At 36.9% G+C, this 17,475-nt stretch overlaps 1 long non-coding RNA gene across 1 annotated transcript in view; it reads right to left on the bottom strand.

Moving 5' to 3' along the window:
- The window catches only part of LOC134477913 (uncharacterized), a 124,570-nt gene extending 110,080 nt beyond the window's left edge, over positions 1–14,490 (bottom strand). Inside the window, exons 1-3 of the long non-coding RNA XR_010050217.1 lie at positions 12,887–14,490; positions 11,267–11,377; positions 7,178–7,340 (exon numbers count right to left, since the gene is read on the bottom strand). This is a non-coding gene — a long non-coding RNA (uncharacterized LOC134477913). The remainder of the gene's footprint in view (positions 1–7,177; positions 7,341–11,266; positions 11,378–12,886) is intronic.
- Between the last annotated feature and the right edge of the window lie 2,985 nt (positions 14,491–17,475).

Raw genomic sequence — 17,475 nt, 5'->3', positions numbered from 1 at the left:
AGAATACAGTTCTATTGTTTTTAGCCACTCAGGTTTGTCATAGGTTGTTACACGAAGCTTACACGAGGTAATACATACCGCAGAAGAAATCATAAGAGACTTCATATTTCAATCCTGATATCTCACTTCAGATGGAAATTGTATCACTTGCATTTTCACTGGTCTTTGAAGATGAAAACAAAACCAGTTTACCCTGTCTTTCATGATTTTGAAATGAATCTTTTTTTTTCCTTTGTTATTTCAAACCACACAAATCCCTAAGAAAGATTTCTTAGCTCGTAGTGTAATCAGTTTAGTGCTGTGCACCCTGCTTACGCCATTGGAAACACAATTTCCTCCCTCGACCTGAGAAGTTACCTTTAATGTTTCTGAGAAATAAATTATCTTCTGGATCCTACATAGTGTTCAAATAAAACAAAATCAATACAGGAGAATAAAAACAATTTGGGATCTCAATTCTCCATGTCCAAACCCCTCACTATCTTCCTATGTTGAATATACCAGTCTCCTGCAGTGAGACTGGTACCCTCCTACCCTGAGTCCTATTTCCCAGGGCTACGCAGAAACTGAACAGCTGAGATGTCTGCAGTATGAGCAGAGGAGGAGAGGTTGTGCTTTCTGGAGAATAGTGGGCCAAGTGCAGAGGGGTTTTCAAAAACCTATTCACTTAAAGGCTCTCTGATGAAGACTTGTGAAGCAGGACTTTGCATGTTTAGTGTTGAAGATTCAGGCTGCCTATGAAAAAGGAATTTGTTGCAATTTTAATGGCAGAGACTCTTGGGCAACTTCCTGTTTTTTACCCAAGCGATCTAGCTTCTTTCAAGCATATCCATGCAGAGGAAGTGATTAAGGATTAAGGAGAGAGGATCTGTGTAGGGACCACTATACTTCTGTGTGGCTCAAACACACAGCCCTCAAAGGAAATCTAATCAGGGCGAGCCAGGTCAGAGTCAGTGACTTCATGTAATTGGCACTGAACATTATTCTCACAGCTGCTGCACTGATTTCTGGCAAAGGTTTCCCCAGTCCAGACATAAACCTAGTCAAACAGGGAAATGTCAGAAGGAGAAATCACAGGAGATTCAGCAGTGCCTGGAGGTGTTCTTATGTAATCATCAGTAGATTACCCAACAATGCGAACTGTGGGACAAACTTTGTAGGTTGCATTGTTCACTATTTTTTTTTCTACCACAACACATACACATGAATACATTTTCATGGTTATAATTCCCAATTTAGTAGCCACTACTCCAGCATTTTCATTCACACTTAGTTTTATTTTGGTTTTGGTTTTATGGAGCCCAAGCTGACCTCAAACATGCAGTGATCCTCCTGACTCAGCCTCCTGAAGCCTAGAATTACTGGCATGCACCAGCTTTCATTCCCATTTAAGAAGTATATCTGAAGGTTAGAATGTGAGCACTACATTATTATGAGCTCACTCTGACTTATAAATTATCATTAAACATTAAAGCTTTAACTATTATTTTACACAAATGTCTAGTGAGATATGTCACCACTTGCTTCAACATAAATCTACTATAATGCCAAACAATTATTAGCTAGTCTGAAGGTTCTGTTTAGCTACTTCACCAACCTATTTGCTAAATTATTTAAACATACAAGCAAATATTCACTTAGCTGCGAAATATACATGGAAACATTCATGTATAGTAAAAGTAGAAAAGGATTATTTTATAATAACTGAAACCACAATAGGAAATGAATTATTTAAAATCAAATTAAGTAGTTAATCTGAGCACAGATATATGTAATAAATTATAAATAATTCCTAGAGAATACAGAATGTGAAGCAAAGCTATGCACTAGACAAAAAGAAAGGAAAAAACATTGCTGCTAATAAATGCTTCATTTTGTGCGTAAAGGAATGTTTTTAACAACATAGTTCTGATTGAAGAAATGAGAAAATAGGAGACAATCTTAAATTTTACACAAAGGAATAATGTTGTAATTTTTTCATGTAGATAAGGGGGACATAGATAATTTTTTCACATTAGGTAATCTTCATGTTAGAAGCAGAGTGACCAGTTAGGAAACCATTACAGTGGTTTAGGTGATAGATGTTCCAAATGAAGACTGCAGCATTGAAGATGAAAAGATGAATTAACTATAAAGATATTATAGTGTTAGAATGGACAGGCGTTGGTCACCAATTAAAAGGAGGTAAAGAAAGGGAATTTTAAAGAAGACTTCGGGTTCCTGGATTGAGCCACTGAGAAAATGATGGTGTAATTCAGAAGTGAATTTATCTGTTTAATAAATGATTATTTATTAAGAAATTGCTATGTACCAGCCATATACTTGATGAAAAGGCAGTATTTTACCATAACAGCTCAGAATATAGGCTCTAGACTCAGACCTGTATTTAAATCTATGATTTGCATATGACATTCAGCTTGTGCTTTTCTAAGTCTCATATTGCTTATCTGTAAATAGAGTGTGGCAGTCATGAAGTTTCCTACTATAAAGAGTACAATTTGTTAACAGCCCCAGCTGTCAGAGCCATCAAGATCTGCTTCAACTTTCCCATTGAAGCTTTGCTTATGCACCTCTGCAGGTTCCCTAGACTGTGTTGCACTAATGTAAGGATAGGCATACGGATCAGTAGAATGGACTGAGAATCTCTAAAGAGGGACCGATAGGCTGGGGGTCTAGCTCAGTTGTATAGTGGTTACTTAACGTGCACAAATCTCTGAATTCAATCCCTAGCATTGGAGGGGGAAGAAAAGAAAAAGCCCTTGCATATACAAAAGTTGATTTTTGACAAAGATACCAGTATAATTCAGAGAGTACTGAGGTAGCTGAATGAACAAATATATATATATATATATATATATACATATATATATGTATATATATATATGAAAAAGAATGAAGACCACTACCTCTGACCATAAATAAACAAAACAAAAATGAATCATAGAACTAAATATAATAACTACTACTATACAACATGCATTCAGAATTGAGGGAAGGTGTCTTGGACATGACATCAAAGATACAATTAACAAAAGAAATTGGCTTCATCAAATTTTAAAACTTCTATGTCAAATGATACCATGAAAACTGTGAAAAGATATGCCACAGACTGGAAAAAAAATCTCTGCAAATCCAGAATATACAAAAACTCTCACAACTCAACAACAATAAAAAGACAGCTTAAGTCCAATGTAAGCAAAAGACTTGAATAGGCATTTCTCAAAAAAAAAAAAAAGAAAGAAAAGAAAAAAAACAACCAAATCTCCAAGAAGCACATGAAAAGATACTAGAAATTCATCATTAAGAAAGTGTAAATTGGATCATACTCACTAGTATAATTATAATAGGAAAGATAGTAACAAGTATTAGCAAAGATATGAAGACATTGGGAACTTCATACTTTGCTGGTGGGAATGTACCATAGTGTGATCACTTCAGAAAATAACTTGATGTTTCCCCAAAATGTTAAACTACCGTTACCATACAACCTAGCAGTTCTCCTCTTAGATACATATGTGAGAGAAATGGAAACGTGTCTATACAGAAACTCATGCAAATATTCATAAAGCATTATTTAGGTTAGACAAAGAATATAAACAACATATCCACTCATTGATGAATGAGTGAACAAATATAAACATATAGTAGTGTATTACTTGGTGATTTAAAAAGGAAGTATTAATGTATAATATCAAGTAGATAAAACTTGGAAACATGCTAATCAAACTAAAACAATCACAAAATACCATGTATCAAAATAAATTCACAGAAGCAAATAAAGAGAGAATAGTGACTGAAAAATACTGGAGAACAGGGGAGTAAATAATAAATGGAATGTTAGAAATATTCTAAAATTAAACTGTGGCACAAATTGCATAATTCTATAAATATACTAAAATCAATTTAACTGTATACATTAAATTAGTAGATTGTACAATATGTGAATGATAGCTCAGTAAAGCCTGTTATATTTCTGGTTAAAAAGAGTTCATGACATAAATCATTCTATATTTTACAGTAAATAAGAAAAACAATTTAAATATTGTGTTAATTCCTAGGGATTCCATAACAAAGTATCAAAACCTGGGTGACCCTAAATAACATAAATGCATTATCTCATTTCTAGAGACTAGAAGTTCAAAATCAATTTATCATCAATATGGTTGCTTCCTTCTGAGAGTTTGAAAGAATCTGTTCTATTCCTGTCTCCTACTTTCTGGTGGTTGCTGCCAATCCATAGCTTTCTTTAGCTGCACAGATGCAGTACTGCGATCTCTGTCCCCACCTTCACATGGGATTCTCCCTCTTCGTCTTCATGTGACCCTGTTTCCCCTTCTTAAGGATCCCAGGCACAACAGATTAAAGCCTACCCTAACGATCTCTGCATAATGTGATCATATCCTTACTTCCAATTAGTATTACATTCACAGAGGATTAGGACTTCAGCAAATCATTTGGGAGCTAAGCGTGGTAGTTCATGCCTGTAACTCCAGCACTCAGGGGCGGAGGCAGGATTGCTGGGAGTTTGAGGCCAGTCTGAGCTACACAGCAAGACCTTGTCTCAAAAAAAACCTTTTTGGGGACACAATTCAACCCTTAACAGATTGCAGATTATTTTCATTGATTCTCTTATATAGTCCCTTATTTTGAATAGTTCAGTGTTAGCAACAAAGTAGGTACCAAATAAATATTCACTGACTGATTGAGCTATTCAATCTACATAGCTGTCTACTCTAATTTGAAAGACCCTTAGGGTTAATCTATAACCTTTCATGAATTCATGTCTTAATTAAAAGAGTAGTTCCTTCTAATCAAAGGCTTTGCATTTATATCCTTTGCCAAAATAACTGATGATGGATTGTTTGCTGAATTGATCCAATCAGTCATGTAAGTGGAACCCTGTAAACTGGTCAACTCAGTCAAAATGATCTTCAAGTTAGCCTTGTTGACTCAGCCTCTTTTAATACAATTTAAATTCTATTCCTTTTGCTTTGCTCTTAGTGGAAATAGGAAATATTCTCACAATAATCTTTCATTCTTCTAAACTCCAGGTCAAACATCCTAAATTCTGTAATACCCCATGAGAATCTATACAGTTTTTTTTTTTTTTTTTAACATTGACGTACATAGAAAAGATATAGACTAGCTTACGGGTGCTTAGAGATGCCCCAGATGAAAGGTTTGGAGCATTGGGGTGGCTGAAAAAGGAAGTAAAGGAACCGTTCCCCACCACGGGAGAGGATGGGGAGAGCAAGGCAGATACAGGGTTCTAATTTTAGAAATTCCATCCAGGTGTGGTGGCACATAGCTGTAATCCCAGCACTTGGGAGGCTGAGGCCGGAGGTTTGCCACTAGTTCAAGGCTAGCCTAGCCTACAAAGTGACCTCAAAACCAGCCTGAACTTCATAGCAAGACCCTGTTTAATAACACACACAAGAAAAAAAAAAAAAAGAAAAGAAATGCCCTTCCTCCTAGCTTCTCTTGGAAGTAATGGATTAGAGACTCCTTCCACCTGCTTGCAGGCAAAGCCACAACCTCAGGGACTGGGAGAGGTCTCTCTCTCTCAGCTTCAGCCTTGACCATTACAAAGCCAGGCTTGGGGGAGCCACTCTGCCCAGTCTCTGGAAGGTCCAGGTGACTGCGAAGGAAAAGAGGTGTTTTTTCTCTACTCTTCTTTACTGCCTATATTCCCTTCAAAACATTGACAGGATATGCAGAATCCAGTGGGGCTTCTGCCACCCCCGGGTATGGAAAGACCCAGGAGAGAGAGCTGTGGATGGAGCCTCCATACACTCTGGGAGCCAGCTAGTGACCAGGGGGCAATGCCCTGTCCTATCCCTTCCACTGTGATCTGCACTTTGGGGGACCAGCCCAGGGCCAAAATGAGGTAACCTTTACTGCTCATAAGCTGCAAGATAGAGTCCTCCCTGATGGTGAGGAAGGAGGCCAGAATGAGGAGTATCAGCCTCTTACTTGAGGAGCACAGGCACCCCTGAGCACCTCTCATTTATGTGCCAGCTGCAGATGGGGTAGCATGCAGGGCAGAGGGATAGTGCTCCAAGTTCTCTGTGGCTGCACTTTTTAATCCAATGCTTTTCACTCACCCCCAGAAGTAGAGCCCTGTGCTTTAGGGGTGACTGTCGTAAACCTTATTCTTTTTTTTTTTTTTTTTTTTTTTTTTTTTTTGTCTTTTTCCTTTTTATTGGTACCTGGGATCAAACTCACGATTGCCTGATTGCAAGGCAGGCGTTTATGCCGCTGAGCTAAATCTCCAGCCCCCTAACCTTATTCTTAATGAAATATTTTAAAAACAAAAACAAGCAAAGAACAGGACAGGTAAATGTAACCCATCATTTTAAGGACTGTAAATTGATTTTTAGGGCATTTATATATAGGAAAATATCTAAATGTGTTTTGTAATACTTCTAAGAATCTTACTTAAATTGTAACACTTAACCATTAAAAGAATCAATGTCTCAGCAAATAAAGAGGAAGATTTTCTTATACATGACATAAAGAAAAGGTTCACAATTTTTTTTTCTCACTTTCAGTCTTGGAAATTGGGGGAGTCTTTCCCAGGGCTTAGTGCCCTTTGACACTGTCTGTATCTCTATTTCCTGGATTCTGCTCCCAGGCCCTAGCCGTACTTTCTGAGCCTGTGCTTCTCAACCCGTATCATAATAAACCAATTAGAGTTTGATTTTACCATTGCAACTAGTTGTACTGAGTACTAAGGCTATTTGCCTATATTAAAAGCTGAGAGAGGAATCATGAATACTACAGTTCATTATTTATGAATTAATGTTCTCAAGGAGCCCAACAAATAAAACACTATATTTTTATAGGGAAGCAGATTTACTAGAAAGATTATATTTTTTCTCCTAATGTAAGCAGCATTTGATGTTCTATGTGTAATCATATTAGTAATGTCCATATGAGTTACTCAGTTCCCATAAAAGTAATAATAGCAACCAACACTTATGGAGCATTTAGTGTAATTGTCTTTGTAGCAACGCAAATAAGAATCACTAAGACTCCTTATATTGTCTACATGAGATACACTCATGGCCCATCCCTTGAAATGATGGTATTTTGAAGGCAGAGACCATGACCCATCCCAGTATGCTCAATACCTGAAGAATGTCTTCCAAAAAGCAGAAACTCATTCAGTACTCACTGTGGCTGTTTTTGCTTCTGATTTAAATTGCACAGTTGTGACAGAATTGAAGCCCTCTGAGTTCTCGCTCTTCATAAAGTCAGTCATTGACATGAGTTTAGGCTTTTTATTATCCAATCGAATGGAAGATGTTCAAGGCCAACCTGGGCTACACAGTGAAATCCTGTGTCAAAAAAGAGAGAAAGAAAATGAAATCTTCAAGTCTTCACTTTTCCTTTTCCTTTTTCCGTCTTCAGAGGAGCTGTTATCTTTGCCATTGTTTTGGGCAAATGCAACCCCACCCCATCAGGGTTTTAGCGTAGTCTCCTCAGTCTTTCAGTGCAACCTTTCAGACTGCTGGCCCACGCTTTACCCTTCAGCTGGACTTTCTGGCTCTTTAGCACCTCAACAGCCACTGTGCATTTTTCCACTCCTGACTCCAAAGGTGGCCACTGCCCAGGATTTCCTTTTTATAACTTTATATATATTTTATATTAAAGTTATACCTCTAATGAACCCAAATCTACACATATGGTTTGTTTCTGACAAAGGTGTCAGGTAAATTCAATAAGAGATGATATTGTTTTCAACAAATGGTGTTAGGATAACTATATTCAAAGCATGAATTGAAATCCTTACCAATATAATAAAAATACTTAATTTCTCAAGCACTACAGATCTAAATGTATAATGAAAACTGTAAAATTTCTGAATAAAAACATGGACAAAAAATTGAGATAGAAAAAAAGTTTTTACAAAGAGTACAGGTTTTTAAAAAATTGAAAATCAGACTTCATCAAAGTTTAAAGCTTTTAGTCTTCAAAACACAATATTAAAATACAAAAAAATAAAGCACAAACTCAAAGAAAATATTTGCAATACAGATATCTAATTGAAGACCTGAATCCAGGCTATGTGAGAAATTCTTATAATTCACCGAATAGGGAAAAAAATTATTTAAAGTAATCAAAATATATAGATATTTCCCTCAAGAAGTATGCAGAATAACAAATATGCCCAGGTACATAGTCTATATTCATAATGCCAAAACTGTGGAAAGCTGAAACAAGATGACAATGTCAAGGTTGGCCTGGGTAATTTAATGGCTTAGCAAAACTGTGTTTCAAAAGAAAAAATGAAATGAAAAGAGCTGGAGATGTCTCTTTGTACAAAGTCTTTGGAGTCATTCCTCAGTACCCCTACCAAAAACTACACACACACACACACACACACACACAGAGGGAAATGATGCTGAATATTATTATTACCTGCAGAAGTACAAATTAAAAACAGTGAAATACCACTATGCTACATATATTCTAGAATGACTAAGTTTTTCTAAAAATTAACAATAAAAATTCTAGCAAGATTGTGAAGCAACCACAACTGTTATATGGAGCTCTTAGGAATGCAAAATGATCCAGAGATACTGGAAAGTATTGTAAAAGTTTCTTACAGTTAAATATTTATCTACCCACTCAATTAAGTAATTACACTTCCAGGAATTTACCCAAGAGAAACAAAAACATAAGTCTACACAAAGACATTTATCGAAGAGTTCATAGAAATTCTATTTGTAAGACTTTAAAATATTAGCGATAATCCCACTATATTATAGACAGACAATATGAGAATCCAATGCAAAAGCAGTCAGCAATACTGCTTATCTCTCTACCAGGCCAGCACCTTCTTGGAGGTACAGTCATGTGATGGGACCCTGCCCTTGTGCCATAGCCACACTTCCTCGTTACAAAGCAGACCCATTGTCCCAAGGTGATTTTTGTAGCGTTCTGTGTTACTAAATCAGGCCAGAGCAGTGAATAGCAGGGAAATAATGTCTCCAAGGTTTCATGTCCACACACTGAAATGCAGCAACATGAGGAAAAGGTAAGGAAGAAAGAAGGTTCCCAGGACCCAGTGAGGATTTAGGAATTAAAGCCCATGGGGAGAGTGAAGAGAGGGATCTTAACATAGAAGAAAATGGCAAGCTGCATTTTCTCCCTGAGCCCTGGCTGACTGCACTGGCGGGTAAGAGGGTGTGGGTGGTGAACCTGCAGATGCGTGGTGATTACTGATGAACTCAGAGGCCTCCACAAAAAAAATCTATCAATGTGGATGTAGTGCGCAGTAGCATAGGAGCAGTGGATGTAGAGGACTGCGGTGGCCAGTAAACTAACTATGTGTTTGGGCTCAGACACCCCCCAGGAGAGGGTGATTGGCCAGCTGCTATCTTGGAGAGGGGCCAGTTGAGGTCAGAACTCTGAGGCACTGTGGGTTGGCTCCATTTTGTGACTTTTAGTGTTAGAGTGAGGTAGAAACAAGTAAAAGTCCACAAGAGATCAGTGAACCAAAATCAAACCAGCAGAACACACAGTGCCAAAGAACCAGGGACTAGGCTACATAGCAACTTCTCTTCCCCAGTAAATTGAAGAGGTAGGATCTTGCAACAGTCTTCCAAAAGCCTGGGAGACATCTCTGAGAAGTAGTCATTTCCTAAGGGTTCTGAATACTAGCAAAAGAGCCACCTGCCCTAAGCAATTTATAAGCAGCAACCCAGTAGCTACACTAAAAATATATACGTTTACAAAATGACAGGACACTTAAGCAAGATGTAACCGTAAAGTTTCAGCTCACCAAAGTTAAACTCAAATGGCAATGAAGAGAGACAATTCAAAAACCACCAACCTGGACTTTTAAAAGTAGTAACAGCAGAAATAACAAAGCACATGGATGAGGCTCTAGAAAAAAAGAAAATCAGAAATAATCTCCCAGATATCTCTAGAATGACCATAATGAAAGACATGGATAGTGACTTTAGAGCAGACACAGATTTAAAAAAACAGAGGAGTTTAAGAAAATTATGGAAACCATAAATGCTGAATGTAAGAAAGAAATGGAATTCATGAAACATTTAAAGAGACATCCAAGAGATTCAAAATTGCATTGAAAGTGTATGCAGCAATATGAGCCAATTTGAAGACAGAATATCAGATATATAAGACAGGATTGTGGTTAGCAATGATGAAAAGAGAGATTTCTTAAAAATAGCAAAGGACCATGAAAAATCAATCCAACAGCTGAAAGATGATGCAAGGAGAACAACATAAGATTGGCAGAGTCAATGAAAAAGCAGGAGTCACCACACATGACATTAAAAACCTGTTCACAATATCTGATGACATGGGCAGCTATTCCAAAGATAAAATGTATTATGGTAGTAATTGTTGATTTCCTATTATCTTATTTTGAATTCCTATATTGCTTTCACTGTATTGTTTTGATTGGCTTTATTCTGTTTTCTTTTGTTTGGTTTTAGAATAAAACAGACAAAAAATAAAGCAAAAGAATAAAACAAACAAACAAAAACCTATTTACAGAAGTCATGGCAGAAAACTTCCCAAGAGAGGAAAATGAATTTGACATACAAATAAACGAGGCATATAAAATCTCATTAGGCATAATAAAAAAAAATCTACACCAACATATATAATAATCAAGATTCCAAAAATTCAACAAAAGAACAGAATATTAAAAGCTGTTAGACAGCTGGGAATATAGCTCAGTGACAGAGTGCTTGCCTAGCATGCGCAAAGCCCTGAGTTCAATCCCCAGTACCACAAAAAAAAAAAAAAAAATAGAGAAAAGAAACAAATCACTTATAAAAGGAAGCCCATCACTGCAGACTTATCAACAGAAACCTTCAAGTCAAAGGGAGCTTGGAGAGAAATATTTCAAGCCCTAAAAATAACTTCTAGCACAGGTTAATGTGTCCCACAAAACTATCTTTCAAAATCCATGGAGAAATAAGAAACTTCCATGACAAAAACCACTTAAGGAAATTCATAACCATCATACAAGCACTCCAAAGTATTGTGAAGAACATTTTAAAAAGATATAACAAAGGTTATAATTCCATGAACCCCAATATAGTGAATCCATCAGGCAAACTAAGCAATTAAATAAGGAGAGAACCCACAATAGTAAAATAATATAACAAGCGTAAGTCAATACATATCAGTTATTAACCATCAATGTTAATGGTCTCAATTCACTGATCAAAAGAAATGGATTGGCAGCATACATCTAAAAGTTAGACATGGTAGCACACACCTGTAATCCAGAATTCAGGAGGCTGAGGCAAGAGGACTGTCATAAGTTCAAGGATAGTCTGGGCTCCATAGTAAGTTCAAGGCCAGCATGAAATATATTGAGAAACTGTACCTAAAAAAAAAAAATTTAAAAAAAGATGGATCAAGAAGCAAGATCCAACAATACGCTGCAAAGGATGTAACTATATCCTTGTAAAGGGAACACACCAAAAGGGGCAGATAACAATCATAAATATATATGCACACAAATAAATATAACAAATACTAATGCATATGAAAAATCAAATAAGCACTAATACAATTGTAATGGGGGATCAATATACCCCTGTCACAGATTAAATGAACAAAATCAACAAGGAAATATTAGGACTTAGGACTTAATCAAACTTTTGAAAAAATGGACTTAATACATGTCTGCAGAGTTTTCTACCCCACATCAGAATGCATATTCTTCTCTGATGCACATGAAACATTCCCCAAAATAGACCAACACCAGCTCATGGAACATGGTAAGTAAATGAAAAGGAATTTCAAATTATCCCATGTGTATTATCTGACCATAATTCAATGAAATTGGAAACCACAAATGCCAAAGGAAACCACAAGAACTTCATAAACACATGGAAATTAACACTCTCCTGAACAACCAATGGGTCACAGATGAAATTAAAGAAGAAATTAGCTTCTATAATTAAATGACAAAGCTAATGTAACACATCAAAAAAAACAGTATTCTTTTTTTTAAATTTTATTTAAGGAGAAAAAGAAAAAAAGCAGAGAAAGGGTACAAGTTATACAGCATTTCAGAAAAATAATAAGCAACAGGAAATCACTAGTTAATAGATTACATATTGTCATCTTAGAAATATTTGTTCAAGTTACAAAATTAAAGCAGCAGTATTCTAAGGGAAACTGATAATGAGTAATACCCTGTCAGGAAAACAGAATGGGCTCAAATAAGAAACCTGATGTTGAATCTCAAACTTCTAGAAAAAAAAGAGCAAATCAAGCCTAAAGTTTGTACGAAGAAACAAGTTATAAATATCAGAGAAGAAATTAATGCAATGGAGACTAAGAAAACAATACAAAGACTCAATGAATTAAAGAATTGGGTCTTTGAAAGATTACATAAAATTGACAAACCTTTAGTCAACTTTATCAAAAAAAAAAAAGAAAAGCAATTGAGAATGCAATTGAGAATTAAAAGGGTGAAATTACAATAGATCCTGCAGAAATCCAAATCATCAGTGTCTACTTTGAAGATCTGTATAAAATGGAAAACCTTGAAGAAATGGACAGAGTCCTAGATACACATGAGTTAGCAAAGCAGAACTAAGAAGATATAAAAACTATAAATAAACCAATATCAGTCAATCAAATTGAAGATGTAAGTTTAAAACTATCTACAAAAAAAGCCCGGGCCCTGACAGATTCACTGCTGAATTCTCTAATACAGTTATCTTTAATGCCATTAGATCTCCCATCTCTGGGCCCCTAAATTAACAGATCAGAGCAGTATTCTGAAGTGTGAAATCTGCTTTCTGCAGAACACCAGAAGATCTACCAAGCATTCTTCTTTCTTCTTATGGATGACAAAAGCCAGCCAAATCCATATACTTACAGTAATTCCTCTATATCTGTCCGTTCCTGAGATGTGTCACTGCATTTTCTTCCACTCATGTCCATTTCCGGATCACCAGCAGTGAAGTTAAACATTTTTTTGTCGCATCATTCCAGGAGTTATCTATACTTGTGGCAGACTAATTAATGGTCAACATCCAGAGTGGGGACATCCAGCTGAACTGAATCACTGTGGTTCTCTGTGTGGAAGGTCTGCATGAGGATTGTTCCCAGAATGGCATAAAAAGAGACCAGGAGGAGAAGACCATATGCAGTGATTTTCATAAAGAAGTTGTTTACCAATGATTTTTCTTCAAAAAAGCTTTGGTTGCTGTCTTCTTTTGAGAGAGCTTTAATGCTTGTCTTCATCTTGGACACTGTCTCCTGGTTTCCAGTACAGATCTCTCAGCCTTCTAGTACAGACTTCCTAACTTCCACCACTGGCCCTTGGGCATTGAAAAAAAAGTTGTGCAGTGTTAGTTACTTTACGTTGACTTCTAAAGAAGGACTGTGACTTATACACATTTTTCTCTCTAATTCCTGGCACGGCAACTATCATGGTATAAGTCAATGGGTGCCCCTGAACTAAAATGAGAAAATCTAGTCCTTCTCCACCTTAAATCTCTGCTGTATGTATAACTCTTTAAATTTTATTTAATTGCCCATTTTGCCCTCATTTCCTCTCAGTAACTTCATAGTTTTAAATGTTAACTATTTAGTCATAAAACTTAATTATAAAAATGGATAAAGACAGAATGGAGCACTACTCTGCCATGAAGAAAGATAAACTTGAGTTGTTTCTAAGAAAATAAGGGACAAGGGTTTAGCTCAGTGACACAGATGCTTGCCTAACAAGCTCAAGGTCATGAGCTCAATCCTGGTACAAAAAAAAAAAAGAAAAAAAGAAAGAAAGAAAGAGGATTCACTTTGAGACCATAATGTTAAGTGAAATGTATCAGACACACAAGTTTGAATATTGGGTGGTTTCTTTTACATGAGAAACCCAAAGTATAAATGAAGAGCAAAATAAAATATAATAAGAAAAAGGAGGGTACATCTTTCTCAAATGGGAAGGGGGTCAAAAGATGAAAGGAGGTGGAGAGAGGGAAGGAAAGGGGATGAAAAAGGAATTAGCATGGGTCATGTACATGCACCAACTCCACTCACAGAATGTAAACACATTCTAATAACAAGGATGAAGAAAGAGGAGGAAGACCAAGCCACTTATCTATATAGATGGCTGGAAATTTTGCTCTTTTTGTTTTTCATGTATAGCTCCATAATCATTTAAAGTTTCCATCCAAGTAGGAGCAGACAGGTGTCACCATACGCATCCCTGGGAGATGAACAGAAAACCCCAAACAGAGATGCAAGGGAAAAAACAGGAAACTAGATGTGGAATCTGGAGCAGCACAACGCCTCCCTCGCACAGCCACAGAGCCATATCCATAGCAGGATTCCCTGGAGACTCATGTCACTTGGAGTGGAGACACCAGACCGCTCATCTGAGACAGAGCATGAGAAAGAGAAAGACCTTGTTTAATGTTGGGAAAGACTGGCAAATACGCTAGACTAGACCTTCCCTGGGAGTTATGACAATGAGAGTGTTACATGCTAAGCAGAATAAACTTCTTTATATTATTCCACTAAGGACATAAGAGGATTAAGTCTTTCCTAGTTAACTTGTTGTCTCAGTTATGGACTCTGCAATTGAGGGATTTTAATTTTGATGAATAAAGGCTGGTTTCGCACAACGGTCCACACGAGAGAGAAACGAAGCCACCCTTCAGCATGGCCCCATTTTTGTGCTCCTGTGGAATTCAGCAAAAGCCTTGTTTTGCTGTGAAAGGTTAGCCCTATTCCAATAAGCTCTAGACTGTCTGAGCAGTGAACATTTTAAATCAGCATAATTATATTTCACATGGCAATAAACACTTTCAGTTTAAGTGCGCATAATTTGTCTCTTTGTCTGATTCTCTTTGTTGCATTAGTTTTTCTCCGTGGTGAGCATAAAATAACAGGATTTGTGATGATTCCTTGGAGATTACTTTTCCCCCCTCCCTCTTTTAAAAATACTCAAGTTGCTTTGCTTATTTCTTAAAAGAAAAAAAAAAAAAGAAAGTTGGGATTTAGAGAAACATATTTCCAGAGTTTGGTTTCAGAGAAAAAAAAATGTAGGTAGTTATACATGTGAAAAGTTGTTCTTTAGTGCAGGAAACGGTTTCCCAGTTTTTTCTGCATTTCTTCTAATTCTCTGTTCTTTGGTCAGATCTCAAGTTGGTCTGACTTCAGGTCAGTTGCCCGGCTTTGATTGGTATTCAAATGGAGTGGTGAGTGTGTAAGGCTCTAATCCCTGCAACACATGGTAATTTTTTCATTCTCCCTCAGCCTCCACCTGTTCCATGGTCCAGTGGAGGACTGCAAATCCTATCAAGGGAGGGCACCCCGGCGAAGCCTGCTTCTCTGGCTTGAGTCCATCACATGTGCACTCGGGCTGCAGAGCGCCTGGCCAGCTGCAGCCCAACGATCATGTTATCAGATGACGGATGGCTTCATATCAGGTGTTTAAACTGACGAGCTGCCCCATCTGGTCAATGATTCGGGAAGTCTGGCCTTGCTTGATGAATGGGGAAAGTGACAATGCCAATCAGAGTGACCCCTGCAGCCTCCTGCTGCTGCCCCAACGGCCACTGTGTCGTCTATCCCACTGGTTTACTTTTTCAATTCTATTGTCACTCAGCTGAGGTTAGACCTACTGTCACTAAATTGTCACTAAATTATATCATTAATCCAAATATTTTCCTTGCAGGAGCTTTCATAAAAGGGATGCCAGCCCTTCAGTACACACGGTCAGGAATAGGCCAACACACAGGATTTGGTCCAGTAAATTTGAGAGGCTGTTTCACATCAGTTTTCACACTCTGTTTTAAAGAAAATATGATTTTGGAGGAAACTGCAAATTTTACCTGGAAACAAACCAGGATCCTTTACCCTAAGAAATCCAAAACGGGTGCATGTATTGTGTTAGGCATGAATCTGAAGAATATAATGTATGTTGGCAAGTAGCAATGGGTGTCTCTTTGTGAACATGTGAAGAGCATTCTCAGAATGGCTTTCCAGGCTTTATGAGATGGTCTGTGATTTGATAATTGATTTTGAAGAATGAAAGTTACTGTGAACCTGCAACGTGTTAACCATTGCCTACTTTCACTCAGGATCATGATGTCTGTAGGGAATATGTATGCTTAAGGCTAGATTTACAGAGCTCGAGACAAAATGGAAATTTCAATCAACGGAATCGATGTTCCATCCCCTTTGATGTTGTATTGTGAAGACACAATCTATTTATAGATAGTATATCATATCAATTACTCATCACAGCAAATATTAAATAATGGAGATTGTGCACAATGCACAAACACTTCAAAAACAATTTTCTATGCACTATTTATTCCCATCAACAATTTCAAATGACTGTGAAAGACCCATGAGCCAAGCGACGATTGTTTTATTCTTAATATAAAGATATATTGTCACCTAGGTTTCAATGAAAATGCTGCTTTGTCCACCCTGTTATAAAGCACATCATTTTTTGCAACTATGAGCAGTGAATAAACAAAACAAAGAGGGAGTTTAATGGGAATGACAGCACAGCGGGTACGTTTATGATTTAGTATCATTTCAGTTTTCATCCAGGAAAATTGTCAACCATTCCAGGAATAAAAAATAAAATGCTATGTACAGTGTAGTATAACCTCTTTAAATTGGCAATTTGTAGCTGTTTGATAATTCATTCTTAAGCAAACCTCAACTGCTTGCTACCTGCTGTATTCATTAGCCTGTCCATCTTTCTATTCCCTGTAGAGTATGTGGGACTATGATTGCTAGAAAAATGTTGTGCTGCTGTGTATATTTGCTACCTAATACACGTACATGTTTGCTACATATTTTCCTGCAATTGTTTTAGAAAGATGCGCAGACTCTTTTGGGGGAGAGTCTAGGAGACAGCGGTTAATGTTTTCTGGATGTTTTGCAGCAGATTCATTGTAGATAAATAGTGCATCACACGCTGTGTCATATGTAGTAGAATTTTTTTTATTCAGCTATTGAGCATAACATGCAAATCTCAATATAGAAACTACCAAATTTTAGGAGCAACAGCTCTCTGTATGTGGCACATTTGCAAATATGGGTATTCCAGGGTGCAAATTAAAATAGTTTGATGCACCATATCACACTTTCTCAATGAAAGGGAAACTTTCCTTGTGCTTACTATAAACACTTCATTTACACGTTTATTTGAGACTTTGTTAAATTAGATTATGTAAACACAGGCTGGATAGCAAGTCAGATTTAATACACACGAGTTTTAAAACTGACTTGCATGCTGAACATAAAAGTATAAAGGACTTCACCAAGATTTATTGATTCATGTCAAGGCATCATTACTTTTCAAAGTGTGAAAAATGATCATATATTTATGACCTGCCGACTGAAGCTGTTTTGTGAATTAGCAAAAGCTCTGGAGAGGAGCAGCCTAATTGCATTATCATAGAATCAGAGATGGTTGTCAATTTCCCCCACTTAGCT

This window comes from Cavia porcellus, unplaced genomic scaffold, assembly GCF_034190915.1.
Source record: "Cavia porcellus strain 051 isolate PalLab524CR breed Dunkin Hartley unplaced genomic scaffold, mCavPor4.1 scaffold_10, whole genome shotgun sequence".
NCBI lineage: Eukaryota > Metazoa > Chordata > Mammalia > Rodentia > Caviidae > Cavia > Cavia porcellus.
This window is presented reverse-complemented; position numbering and strand designations above follow the sequence as displayed.